Source organism: Colletes latitarsis, unplaced genomic scaffold, assembly GCF_051014445.1.
Source record: "Colletes latitarsis isolate SP2378_abdomen unplaced genomic scaffold, iyColLati1 scaffold0002, whole genome shotgun sequence".
Classification (NCBI taxonomy): Eukaryota; Metazoa; Arthropoda; class Insecta; order Hymenoptera; family Colletidae; genus Colletes; species Colletes latitarsis.
The window spans coordinates 2,013,029-2,028,484 of record NW_027488365.1 but is presented as its reverse complement, the minus strand read 5'-3'; positions in this window follow the sequence as shown (position 1 = coordinate 2,028,484).

Sequence of the window (15,456 nt, the reverse complement as noted above, 5' to 3'; positions counted from 1 at the left end):
TGTGGTACCACATTACTACGTGACCCAAACCAGAAAAAACCCAGGATCTGCTCAACAAGTATGTGAAAGACGCGAAAGTATGAGCCTGATGAGGGCAAATCCCAGCCCTATCCCAGACCAAACTTGCGTTATCCTCTAAAATATTGATCGAAACCAGGTATAGTTGATTGTTTCGGTGTGGTCCCACATTACCACGTGAACCAAACCAGAAAAAACCCAGGATCCGTTCAACAAGTATGTGAAGAATGCGAAAGTATGAGTCTGATGCGTGAAAATCCCAGGCCTAACCTAGACCTAACATGCGTTATCCTCAAAAATATTGATCCAAACCAGGTTTAATGGACTGTTTCAGTGTGGTAACACATTGCTACGTGATCCAAACCAGAAAAAACCCAGGATCAGTTGAACAGGTATGTGAAAAACGCGAAAGTATGAGCCTGATGAGGGCGAATCCCAGACCTATCCCAGACCTAACTTGCGTTGTCCTCTAAGATATTGATGGAAACCAGGTTTAATTGACTGTTTCAGTGTTGTACTTCATTACTACGTGAACCAAACCAGAAAAAACCCAGGATCCGTTCAACAAGTATGTGAAGAATGCGAAAGTATGAGTCTGATGCGTGAAAATCCCAGGCCTAACCTAGACCTAACATGCGTTGTCCTCTAAAATATTGATCCAAACCAGGTTTAATGGACTGTTTCAGCGTGGTACCACATTACTACGTGATCCAAACCAGTAAAAACCCAGGATCCGTTCAACAAGTATGTGAGGAATGCGAAAGTATGAGTCTGATGAGGGCAAATCCCAGACCTATCCCAGACCTAACATGCGTTATCCTCTAAAATATTTATCATGACCAGGTTTAATTGATTGTTTCAGTGTGGTCCCACATTACTACGTGATCCAAACCAGAAAAACCCAGGATCTGTTCAACAAGTATGTGAAAAACGCGAAAGTATGAGCCTGATGAGAGCAAATCCCAGACCTATCCCAGACCTAACTTGCGTTGTCCTCTAAGAGATTGATGGAAACCAGGTTTAATTGACTGTTTCAGTGTTGTACTTCATTACTACGTGATGCAATCCAGATAAAGCCCAGGATCTAGCCATTAAGTGTGAGAGATATGCGAAACAATGAGCCTGATGAGAGCAAATCCCAGACCTAACCTAGACCTAACATGAATTATTCTCTAAAATATTTATCATGACCAGGTTTAATTGATTGTTTCAGTGTGGTCCCACATTACTACGTGATCCAAACCAGAAAAAACCCAGGATCTGTTCAACAAGTATGTGAAAAACGCGAAAGTATGACCCTGATGAAGGCAAATCCCAGACCTATCCCAGACCAAACTTGCGTTATCCTCTAAAATATTGATCGAAACCAGGTTTAATCGACTGTTTCAGTGTGGTACCACATTGCTACGTGATCCAAACCAGAAAAAACCCAGGATCAGTTCAACAAGTATGTGGAAAACGCGAAAGTGTGAGCCTGATGAGGGCGAATCCCAAACCTATCCCAGACCTAACTTGCGTTATCCTCTAAAATATTGATCGAAACCAGTTTTAATTGACTGTTTCAGCGTGGTACCACATTACTACGTGATACAATCCAGAAACAGCACAGGATCTAGTCATGAAGTATGAGAAATATGCGAAAGTATGAGGCTGACGAGGGCAAATCATAGACCTAACCCAGACCTAACATGCGTTATCCTCAAAAATATTGATCGAAACCTGGTTTAATCGACTGTTTCAGTGTGGTCCCACTTTACTACGTGATCCAAACCAGAAAATAACCCAGGATCTGTTCAACGAGTATGTGAAGTGTGCGAAAGTATGAGTCTGATGAGGGCAAATCCCAGACCTATCCCAGACCTAAAATGCGTTATCCTCTAAAATATTTATCAGTACCAGGTTTAATTGATTGTTTCAGTGTGATCCCACATTACTACGTGATCCAAGCCAGAAAAAACCCGGGATCCGTTCAAAAAGTATGTGAAGAATGCGAAAGTATGAGTCTGATGAGTGAAAATCCCAGACCTAACCTAGACCTAACATGCGTTAGCCTCTAAAATATTTATCATGACCAGGTTTAATTGATTGTTTCAGTGTGGTCCCACATTACTACGTGATCCAAACCAGAAGAAACCCAGGATCTGTTCAACAAGTATGTGAAAAACGCGAAAGTATGAGTCTGACGAGGGCAAATCCTAGACCTAACCCAGACCTATCATGCGTTATCCTCTAAAATATTTATCATGACCAGGTTTAATTGATTGTTTCAGTGTGGTCCCACATTACTACGTGATCCAAACCAGAAAAATCCCAGGATCCGTTCAAAAAGTATGTGAAGAATGCGAACGTATGAGTCTGATGAGTGAAAATCCCCGGCCTAACCTAGACCTAACATGCGTTATCCTCAAAACTATTGGTCGAAACCAGGTTTAATCGACTGTTTCAATGTGGTACCACACTACTACGTGACCCAAACCGGAAAAAACCCAGGATCTGTTCAACAAGTATGTGAAAAACGCGAAAGTATGAGCCTGATGAGGGCAAATCCCAGACCTATCCCAGACCTAACTTGCGTTGACCTCTAAGATATTGATGGAAACCAGGTTTAATTGATTGTTTCAGTGTGGTACCACTTTACTACGTGATCCAAAGCAGAAAAAACCCTCGATCAGGTCAACATGTATGTTAAAACTGCGGAAGTATGACCCTGATGAGGGCAAATCCCAGGCCTAACCTGGACCTAACATGCGTTGTCCTCTAAAATATTGATGGAAACCAGGTTTAATTGACTGTTTCAGTGTTGTACTTCATTACTACGTGATGCAATCCAGAAAAAGTCCAGGATCTAGCCATCAAGTATGAGAAATATGCGAAAGAATGAGCCTGATGAGGGCAAATCCTAGACCTAACCCAGACCTAACATGCGTTATCCTCTAAAATATTTATCAATACCAGGTTTAATTGATTGTTTCAGTGTGGTCCCACTTTACTACGTGATCCAAACCAGAAAAAACCCAGGATCTGTTCAACAAGTATGTGAAAAACGCGAAAGTATGAGCCTGATGAGGACAAATCCCAGACCTATCCCAGACCAAACTTGCGTTATCCTCTAAAATATTGATCGAAACCAGGTTTAATCGACTGTTTCAGTGTGGTACCACATTGCTACGTGATCCAAACCAGAAAAAACCCAGGATCAGTTCAACAAGTATGTGAAAAACGCGAAAGTATGAGCCTGATGAGGGCGAATCCCTGACCTATCCCAGACCAAACTTGCGTTATCCTCTAAAATATTGATCGAAACCAGTTTTAATTGACTGTTTCAGCGTGGTACCACATTACTACGTGATCCAAACCAGTAAAAACCCAGGATCCGTTCAAAAAGTATGTGAAGAATGCGAAAGTATGAGTCTGATGAGTGAAAAACCCCGGCCTAACCTAGACCTAACATGCGTTATCCTCAAAAATATTGATCGAAACCTGGTTTAATCGACTGTTTCAGTGTGGTACCACATTACTATGTGATCCAAACCAGAAAATAACCCAGGATCTGTTCAACGAGTATGTGAAGTGTGCGAAAGTATGAGTCTGATGAGGGCAAATCCCAGACCTATCCCAGACCTAAAATGCGTTATCCTCTAAAATATTTATCAATACCAGGTTTAATTGATTGTTTCAGTGTGATCCCACATTACTACGTGATCCAAGCCAGAAAAAACCCAGGATCCGTTCAAAAAGTATGTGCAAAACGCGAAAGTATGAGCCCGATGAGAGCAAATCCCAGACCTCTCCCAGAGCTAACTTGCATTGTCCTCCAAGATATTGATGGAAACCAGGTTTAATTGACTGTTTCAGTGTTGTACTTCATTACTACGTGATGCAATCCAGAAAAAGCCCAGGATCTAGCCATCAAGTATGAGAGATATGCGAAAGAATGAGCCTGATGAGAGCAAATCCCAGACCTAACCTAGACCTAACATGAATTATTCTCTAAAATATTTGTCATGACCAGGTTTAATTGATTGTTTCAGTGTGGTCGCACATTACTACGTGATCCAAACCAGAAAAAACCCAGGATCTGTTCAACAAGTATGTGAAAAACGGGAAAGTATGAGCCTGATGAGGGCAAATCCCAGACCTATCCCAGACCAAACTTGCGTTATCCTCTAAAATATTGATCGAAACCAGGTTTAATCGTCTGTTTCAGTGTGGTACCACATTGCTACGTGATCCAAACCAGAAAAAACCCAGGATCAGCTCAACAAGTATGTGAAAAACGCGAAAGTATGAGCCTGATGAGGGCGAATCCCAGACCTATCCCAGACCTAACTTGCGTTATCCTCTAAAATATTGATCGAAACCAGTTTTAATTGACTGTTTCAGCGTGGTACCACATCACTACGTGATACAATCCAGAAACAGCCCAGGATCTAGTCATGAAGTATGAGAAATATGCGAAAGTATGAGCCTGATGAGGGCAAATCCTAGACCAAACCTAGACCTAACATGCGTTATCCTCAAAAATATTGATCGAAACCAGGTTTAATCGACTGTTTCAGTGTGGTACCACACTACTACGTGACCCAAACCGGAAAAAACCCAGGATCTGTTCAACAAGTGTGTGAAAAACGCGAAAGTATGAGCCTGATGAGGGCAAATCCCAGACCTATCCCAGACCTAACATGAATTATTCTCTAAAATATTGACCGAAACCTGGTTTAATCGACTGTTTCAGTGTGGTACCACATTACTATGTGATCCAAACCAGAAAATAACCCAGGATCTGTTCAACGAGTATGTGAAGTGTGCGAAAGTATGAGTCTGATGAGTAAAAATCCCAGGCCTAACCTAGACCTAACATGCGTTATCCTCTAAAATATTGCTCCAAACCTGGTTTAATGGACTGTTTCAGTGTGGTACCACTTTACTACGTGATCCAAAGCAGAAAAAACCCTCGATCAGGTCAACATGTATGTTAAAACTGCGGAAGTATGACCGTGATGAGGGCAAATCCCAGGCCTAGCCTAGACCTAACATGCGTTGTCCTCTAAAATATTGATGGAAACCAGGTTTAATTGACTGTTTCAGTGTTGTACTTCATTACTACGTGATGCAATCCAGAAAAAGCCCAGGATCTAGCCATCAAGTATGAGAAATATGCGAAAGAATGAGCCTGATGAGGGCAAATTCTAGACCTATCCCAGACCAAACTTGCGTTATCCTCTAAAATATTGATCGAAACCAGTTTTAATTGACTGTTTCAGCGTGGTACCACATTACTACGTGATCCAAACCAGTAAAAACCCAGGATCCGTTCAACAAGTATGTGAAGAATGCGAAAGTATGAGTCTGATGAGTGAAAAACCCCGGCCTAACCTAGACCTAACATGCGTTATCCTCAAAATTATTGATCGAAACCTGGTTTAATCGACTGTTTCAGTGTGGTACCACATTACTATGTGATCCAAACCAGAAAATAACCCAGGATCTGTTCAACGAGTATGTGAAGTGTGCGAAAGTATGAGTCTAATGAGGGCAAATCCCAGACCTATCCCAGACCTAAAATGCGTTATCCTCTAAAATATTTATCAATACCAGGATTAATTGATTGTTTCAGTGTGATCCCACATTACTACGTGATCCAAGCCAGAAAAATCCCAGGATCCGTTCAAAAAGTATGTGAAGAATGCGAAAGTATGAGTCTGATGAGTGGAAATCCCAGACCTAACCTATACCTAACATGCGTTATCCTCTAAAATATTTATCATGACCAGGTTTAATTGGTTGTTTCAGTGTGGTCCCACATTACTACGTGATCCAAACCAGAAGAAACCCAGGATCTGTTCAACAAGTATGTGAAAAACGCGAAAGTATGAGCCCGATGAGAGCAAATCCCAGACCTCTCCCATACCTAACTTGCGTTGTCCTCAAAGATATTGATGGAAACCAGGTTTAATTGACTGTTTCAGTGTTGTACTTCATTACTACGTGATGCAATCCAGAAAAAGCCCAGGATCTAGCCATCAAGTATGAGAGATATGCGAAAGAATGAGCCTGATGAGAGCAAATCCCAGACCTAACCTAGACCTAACATGAATTATTCTCTAAAATATTTATCATGACCAGGTTTAATTGATTGTTTCAGTGTGGTCCCACATTACTACATGATCCAAACCAGAAAAAACCCAGGATCTGTTCAACAAGTATGTGAAAAACGCGAAAGTATGAGCCTGATGAGGGCAAATCCCAGACCTATCCCAGACCAAACTTGCGTTATCCTCTAAAATATTGATCGAAACCAGGTTTAATCGACTGTTTCAGTGTGGTACCACATTGCTACGTGATCCAAACCAGAAAAAACCCAGGATCAGTTCAACAAGTATGTGAAAAACGCGAAAGTATGAGCCAGATGAGGGCGAATCCCAGACCTATCCCAGACCTAACTTGCGTTATCCTCTAAAATATTGATCGAAACCAGTTTTAATTGACTGTTTCAGTGTGGCCCACATTACTACGTGATCCAAACCAGAAAAAACCCAGGATCCGTTCAAAAAGTATGTGAGGAATGCGAAAGTATGAGTCTGATGAGAGCAAATCCCAGACCTAACCTAGACCTAACATGAATTATTCTCTAAAATATTTATCATGACCAGGTTTAATTGATTGTTTCAGTGTGGTACCACACTACTACGTGATCCAAACCAGAAAAAACCCAGGATCTGTTCAACAAGTATGTGAAAAACGCGAAAGTATGAGCCTGATGAGGGCAAATCCCAGACCTATCCCAGACCTAACATGCGTTATCCTCTAAAATATTTATCAAGACCAGGTTTAATTGAATGTTTCAGTGTGGTACCACATTACTACGTGATCCAAACCAGTAAAAACCCAGGATCCGTTCAACAAGTATATGAAGATTGCGAAAGTATGAGTCTGATGAGTGAAAATCCCCGGCCTAACCTAGACCTAACATGCGTTATCCTGAAAAATATTGTTCGAAACCAGGTTTAATCGACTGTTTCAGTGTGGTACCACACTACTACGTGACCCAAACCGGAAAAAACCCAGGATCTAGCCATCAAGTATGAGAAATATGCGAATGTATGAGCCTGATGGGGGCGAATCCCAGACCTAACCCAGACCTAACTTGCGTTATCCTCTAAAATATTGATCGAAACCAGGATTAAGCGACTGTCTCTGTGTGGTACCACATTACTACCTGATCCAACCCAGAAATAACCCAGGACCTGTTCAACAAGTATGTGATGAATGCGAAAGTATGGGTCTGATGAGGGCAAATCCCAGGCTTAAGCTAGACCTAGCATGAGTTATCCTCTAACATATTGTTCGAGACCAGGATTAGTCGACTGTTTCAGTGTGGTACCACTTTACTACGTGATCCAAACCAGTAAAAACCCAAGAGCTGGCCAACAAGTATGAGAGATATGCGAAAGTATAAGCCTGATGCGGGCAAATCCTGGACCGAACCCAGACCTAACATGCGTTATCCTCTAAAATATAGATCGAGACCAGGTATAATTGACTGATTCAGTGTGGTACTACATCACTATGTGATCCAATCCAGAAAAAGCAACGGATCTTGCTATCAAGTATGAGAAATATGCGAAAGTATGAGCCTGATGAGGGCAAATCCCACACCTAACCGGGTCCTAACCGGCGTTATCCTCTAAAATGTTGATCGTGACCAGGTTTAATTGACTGTTTCAGTGTGGTACCACATTACTACCTGATCCAAACCAGAAATAACCCAGGATCTGTTGAACAAGTATGTGATGAATGCGAAAGTATGGGTCTGATGAGGGCAAGTCCCAGGCCTAACCTAGACCTAGCATGAGTTATCCTCTAAAACATTGTTCGAGACCAGGATTAAGCGACGGTTTCAGTGTGGTACCACTTTACTACGTGATCCAAACCAGAAGTAACCCAGGACCTGTTCAACAAGTATGTGATGAATGCGAAAGTATGGGTCTGATGGGGGCAAATCCCAGGCCTAACCTAGGCCAAACATGAGTTATCCTCTACAATATTGATCGAAACCAGGTTTAATCGTCTGTCTCTGTGTGGTACCACATTACTACCTGATCCAAACCAGAAATAACCCAGGATCTGTTGAACAAGTATGTGATGATTGCGAAAGTATGGGTCTGATGAGGGCAAATCCCAGGCCTAACTTAGACCTAGCATGAGTTATCCTCTAAAACATTGTTCGAGACCAGGATTAAGCGACAGTTTCAGTGTGGTACCACTTTACTACGTGATCCAAACCAGAAATAACCCAGGACCTGTTCAACAAGTATGTGATGAATGCGAAAGTATGGGTCTGATGAGGGCAAATCCCAGGCCTAACCTAGACCTAGCATGAGTTATCCTCTAACATATTGTTCGAGACCAGGATTAGTCGACTGTTTCAGTGTGGTACCACATTACTACCTGATCCAAACCAGAAATAACCCAGGACCTGTTCAACAAGTATGTGATGAATGCGAAAGTATGGGTCTGATGAGGGCAAATCCCAGGCCTAACCTAGACCTAGCATGAGTTATCCTCTAAAACATTGTTCGTGACCAGGTTTAATTGACTGTTTCAGTGTGGTACCACATTACTACCTGATCCAAACCAGAAATAACCCAGGATCTGTTGAACAAGTATGTGATAAATGCGAAAGTATGGGTCTGATGAGGGCAAATCCCAGGCCTAACCTAGACCTAGCATGAGTTATCCTCTAAAACATTGTTCGAGACCAGGATTAAGCGACTGTTTCAGTGTGGTACCACTTTACTACGTGATCCAAGCCAGAAATAACCCAGGACCTGTTCAACAAGTATGTGATGAATGCGAAAGTATGGGTCTGATGGGGGCAAATCCGAGGCCTAACCTAGGCCAAACATGAGTTATCCTCTACAATATTGATCGAAACCAGGTTTAATCGTCTGTCTCTGTGTGGTACCACATTACTACCTGATCCAAACCAGAAATAACCCAGGATCTGTTGAACAAGTATGTGATGAATGCGAAAGTATGGGCCTGATGAGGGCAAATCCCAGGCCTAACCTAAACCTAGCATGAGTTATCCTCTAAAACATTGTTCGAGACCAGGACTAAGCGACAGTTTCAGTGTGGTACCACTTTACTACGTGATCCAAACCAGAAATAACCCAGGACCTGTTCAACAAGTATGTGATGAATGCGAAAGTATGGGTCTGATGAGGGCAAATCCCAGGCCTAACCTAGACCTAGCATGAATTATCCTCTAAAACATTGTTCGAGACCAGGATTAAGCGACTGTTTCAGTGTGGTACCACTTTACTACGTGATCCAAACCAGAAATAACCCAGGACCTGTTCAACAAGTATGTGATGAATGCGAAAGTATGGGTCTGATGGGGGCAAATCCGAGGCCTAACCTAGGCCAAACATGAGTGATCCTCTACAATATTGATCGAAACCAGGTTTAATCGTCTGTCTCTGTGTGGTACCACACTACTACCTGATCCAAACCAGAAATAACCCAGGATCTGTTGAACAAGTATGTGATGAATGCGAAAGTATGGGTCTGATGAGGGCAAATCCCAGGCCTAACCTAGACCTAGCATGACTTATCCTCTAAAACATTGTTCGAGACCAGGACTAAGCGACACTTTCAGTGTGGTACCACTTTACTACGTGATCCAAACCAGAAATAACCCAGGACCTGTTCAACAAGTATGTGATGAATGCGAAAGTACGAGCCCGATGAGTGCAAATCCCAGACCTAACCCAGACCTAACATGCGTTATCCTCTAAAATATCTATCGACACCAGGTTGAATTGACTGTTTCAGGGTGGTACCACTTTACTACGTGATCCAAACCAGAAAAAGCCAGGGATCTGTTCAGCTAGTATGAGAAATATGCGAAAGTATGAGCCTGATGAGGGCAAATACCAGGCCTAACCTAGACATAACATGCGTTATTCTCCAAAATATTGATCGAAACCAGGTGTAATGGACTGTTTCAGTGTGGTACCACGTTAGTACGTGATCCAATCCAGAAAAAGCCCAGGATCTAGCCATCAAGTATGAGAAATATGCGAAAGTATGAGCCTGATGAGGGCAAATCCCAGGCCTAACCTAGACATAACATGCGTCATCCTCTAAAATATTAATCGAAATCAGGTTTGATGGACTGTTACAGTGTGGTACCACATTACTGCGTGATCCATTCCAGAAGAAGCCCAGGATCTAGCCATCACGTATGAGAAATATGCGAAAGTATGTGCCTGCTGGGGGCAAATCCTAGACCTAACCCAGACCTAACATGAGTTATTCTCTAAAATAATGATCCAAACCAGGTTTAATGGACTGTTTCAGTGTGGTACCACATTAGCACATGATCCAAACCAGAATAAGCCAGGGATTTGCTCAGCAAATATGTGAAAAACGCGAAAGTATGACCCTGATGAGGGCAAATCCCAGACCTATCCCAGACCTAAAATGCGTTATCCTCTAAAATATTTATCAAGACCAGGTTTAATTGAATGTTTCAGTGTGGTATCACATTACTACGTGATCCAATCCAGAAAAAGCCCAGGATCTGGCCATCAGGTATAAGAGATATGCGGAAGTATGACCCTGATGAGGGCAAATCCCAGGCCTAATCTAGACCTAACATGCGTTATCCTCTAAAATATTGATCGAAACTAGGATTAATGGACTGTTTCAGCGTGGTACCATATTACTACGTGTTCCAATCCAGAAGTAACCCAGGACCTGTTCAACAAGTATGTGATGAATGCGAAAGTATGGGTCTGATGGGAGCAAATCCCAGGCCTAACCTAGCCCAAACATGAGTTATCCTCTACAATATTGATCGAAACCAGGTTTAATGGTCTGTTTCAGCGTGGTACCACATTACTACCTGATCCAAACCAGAAATAACCCAGGATCTGTTGAACAAGTATGTGATGAATGCGAAGGTATGGGTCTGATGAGGGCAAATCCCAGGCCTAACTTAGACCTAGCATGAGTTATCCTCTAAAACATTGTTCGAGACCAGGATTAAGCGACAGTTTCAGTGTGGTACCACTTTACTACGTGATCCAAACCAGAAATAACCCAGGACCTGTTCAACAAGTATGTGATGAATGCGAAAGTATGGGTCTGATGAGGGCAAATCCCAGGCCTAACCTAGACCTAGCATGAGTTATCCTCTAAAACATTGTTCGTGACCAGGTTTAATTGACTGTTTCAGAGTGGTACCACATTACTACCTGATCCAAACCAGAAATAACCCAGGATCTGTTGAACAAGTATGTGATGAATGCGAAAGTATGGGTCTGATGAGGGCAAATCCCAGGCCTAGCCTAGACCTAGCATGAGTCATCCTGTAAAATATTGTTCGAGACCAGGATTAATCGACAGTTTCAGTGTGGTACCACTTTACTACGTGATCCAAACCAGAAATAATACAGGATCTGTTCAACAAGTATGTGAAGAATGCGAAAGTATGGGTCTGATGAGGGCAAATCCCAGGCCTAACCTAGAACTAGCATGAGTTATCCTCTAAAACATTGTTCGAGAGCAGGACTAAGCGACAGTTTCAGTGTGGTACCACTTTACTACGTGATCCAAACCAGAAATAACCAAGGACCTGTTCAACAAGTATGTGATGAATGCGAAAGTATGGGTCTGATGAGGGCAAATCCCAGGCCTAACCTAGACCTAGCATGAGTTATCCTCTAACATATTGTTCGAGACCAGGATTAATCGACTGTTTCAGTGTGGTACCACTTTACTACGTGATCCAAACCAGAAATAATACAGGATCTGTTCAACAAGTATGTGAAGAATGCGAAAGTATGGGTCTGATGAGGGCAAATCCTAGCCCTAACCCAAACCTAACATGCGTTATCATCAAAAATATTGATCGAAACCAGGTTTAACTGACTGTTTCAGTGTGGTACCACATTACTACGTGATCCAAACCAGAAAAACCTAGGATCTGTTCAACAAGCATGTGAAGAATGCGAAGGTATGAGCCAGATGAGGGCAAATCCTAGACCTAACGCAGACCTAACATGCGTTATCCTCTGAAATATTGGTTGTATCCAGGTTTAACTGACTGTTTCAGTGTGGTACCACTTTACTACGTGATCCAAACCAGAAATAACCCAGGATCCGTTCCACAAGTATGTGAAGAATGCGAAAGTATGGGTCTGATGAGGGCAAATCCCAGGCCTAGCCTAGACCTAGCATGAGTCATCCTCTAAAATATTGTTCGAGACCAGGATTAATCGACTGTTTCAGCGTGGTACCACTTTACTACGTGATCCAAACCAGAAATAATACAGGATCTGTTCAACAAGTATGTGAAGAATGCGAAAGTATGGGTCTGATGAGGGCAAATCCTAGCCCTAACCCAAACCTAACATGCGTTATCAACAAAAATATTGATCGAAACCAGGGTTAACTGACTGTTTCAGTGTGGTACCACATTACTACGTGATCCAAACCAGAAATAATACAGGATCTGTTCAACAAGTATGTGAAGAATGCGCAAGTATGAGTGTGATGAGGGCAAATCCTAGCCCTAACCCAAACCTAACATGCGTTATCATCAAAAATATTGATCGAAACCAGGTTTAACTGACTGTTTCAGTGTGGTACCACATTACTACGTGATCCAAACCAGAAAAACCTAGGATCTGTTCAACAAGCATGTGAAGAATGCGAAGGTATGAGCCAGATGAGGGCAAATCCTAGACCTAACGCAGACCTAACATGCGTTATCCTCTGAAATATTGGTTGTATCCAGGTTTAACTGACTGTTTCAGTGTGGTACCACTTTACTACGTGATCCAAACCAGAAATAACCCAGGATCTGTTCCACAAGTATGTGAAGAATGCGAAAGTATGGGTCTGATGAGGGCAAATCCCAGGCCTAGCCTAGACCTAGCATGAGTCATCCTCTAAAATATTGTTCGAGACCAGGATTAATCGACTGTTTCAGTGTGGTACCACTTTACTACGTGATCCAAACCAGAAATAACCCAGGATCTGTTCCACAAGTATGTGAAGAATGCGAAAGTATGGGTCTGATGTGGGCAAATCCCAGGCCTAGCCTAGACCTAGCATGAGTCATCCTCTAAAATATTGTTCGAGACGAGGATTAATCGACTGTTTCAGTGTGGTACCACTTTACTAGGTGATCCAAACCAGAAATAACCCAGGATCTGCTCAACAAGTATGTGAAGAATGCGAAAGTATGGGTCTGATGAGGGCAAAGCTCAGGCCTAACCTAGACCTAGCATGAGTTATCCTCTAAAATATTGATCGAAAATAGGATTAATCGACTGTTTCAGTGTGGTACCACTTTACTACGTGATCCAAACCAGAGAAACCCTGGATCTGTTCAACAAGTATGTTAAAAATGCGAAAGCATGACCCTGATGACGGCAAATCCCAGACCTATCCCAGACCTAACTTGCGTTGTCCCCCAAAATATTGATGGAAACCAGGTTTAATGGACTGTTTCTGTGTGGTACCACATTGCTACGTGATCCAAACCAGAAAAAACCCAGGATCTGTTCAACAAGTATGAGAAATATGCGAAAATACGACCTGATGAGGGCAAATCCCAGACCTATCCCAGACCGAACTTGCTTTATCCTATAAAATATTGACCGAGACCAGGATTAATCGTCTGTTTCAGTGTGGTACCTCTTCACTACGTGATCCAAACCAGAAAAAGCCAGGGATCTGTTCAACAAATATGAGAAATATGCGAAAGTATGAGCCTGCTGGGGGCAAATCCTAGACCTAACCCAGACCTAACATGAGTTATGCTCTAAACTAATGATCCAAACCAGGATTAATCAACTGTTATAGTGTGGTACCACATTACTACGTGATCCAAACCAGAAAAAACCCAGGATCTGTTCAACAAGTATGTGGAGAATGCGAAAGTATGTGTCTGATGAGGGCAAATCCCAGGCCTAACCTAGACATAACATGCGTTATCCTCTAAAATATTGATCGACACCAGGTTTAATGGTCCGTTTCAGTGTGGTAGCACATTACTACGGGATCCAATCCAGAAAAAGCCCAGAATCTGGCCGTCAAGTATGAGAAATATGCGAAAGTACGAGTCTGATGAGGGCAAATCCCAGGCCCAACCTAGACATAACATGCGTTATCCTCTAAAATATTGATCGAAACCAGGTTTGATTGACTGTTTCAGTGTGGTACCACATTACTACGTGATCCAAACCAGAAAACGCCAGGGATCTGTTAAACAAGTATGGAAAAAATGCGAAAATACGATCCTGATGAGAGCAAATCCCGGACTTATCCCAGACCTAACTTGCGTTCTCCTCTAAAATATTGTCGAGACCAGGATTAAGCGACTGTTTCAGTGTGGTACCACTTTACTACGTGATCCAAACCAGAAATAACCCAGGACCTGTTCAACAAGTATGTGATGAATGCGAAAGTATGGGTCTGATGGGGGCAAATCCGGGGCCTAACCTAGGCCAAACATGAGCTATCCTCTACAATATTGATCGAAACCAGGTTTAATCGTCTGTCTCTGTGTGGTACCACATTACTACCTGATCCAAACCAGAAATAACCCAGGATCTGTTGAACAAGTATGTGATGAATGCGAAAGTATGGGTCTGATGAGGGCAAATCCCAGGCCTAACCTAGACCTAGCATGAGTTATCCTCTAAAACATTGTTCGAGACCAGGACTAAGCGACAGTTTCAGTGTGGTACCACTTTACTACGTGATCCAAACCAGAAATAACCCAGGACCTGTTCAACAAGTATGTGATGAATGCGAAAGTATGGGTCTGATGAGGGCAAATCCCAGGCCTAACCTAGACCTAGCATGAGTTATCCTCTAACATATTGTTCGAGACCAGGATTAATCGACTGTTTCAGTGTGGTACCACTTTACTACGTGATCCAAACCAGAAATAATACAGGATCTGTTCAACAAGTATGTGAAGAATGCGAAAGTATGGGTCTGATGAGGGCAAATCCTAGCCCTAACCCAAACCTAACATGCGTTATCATCAAAAATATTGATCGAAACCAAGTTTAACTGACTGTTTCAGTGTGGTACCACATTACTACGTGATCCAAACCAGAAAAACCTAGGATCTGTTCAACAAGCATGTGAAGAATGCGAAGGTATGAGCCAGATGAGGGCAAATCCTAGACCTAACGCAGACCTAACATGCGTTATCCTCTAAAATGTTGATCGTGACCAGGTTTAACTGACTGTTTCAGTGTGGTACCACTTTACCACGTGATCCAAACCAGAAATAACCCAGGATCTGTTCCACAAGTATGTGAAGAATGCGAAAGTATGGGTCTGATGAGGGCAAATCCCAGGCCTAGCCTAGACCTAGCATGAGTCATCCTCTAAAATATCGTT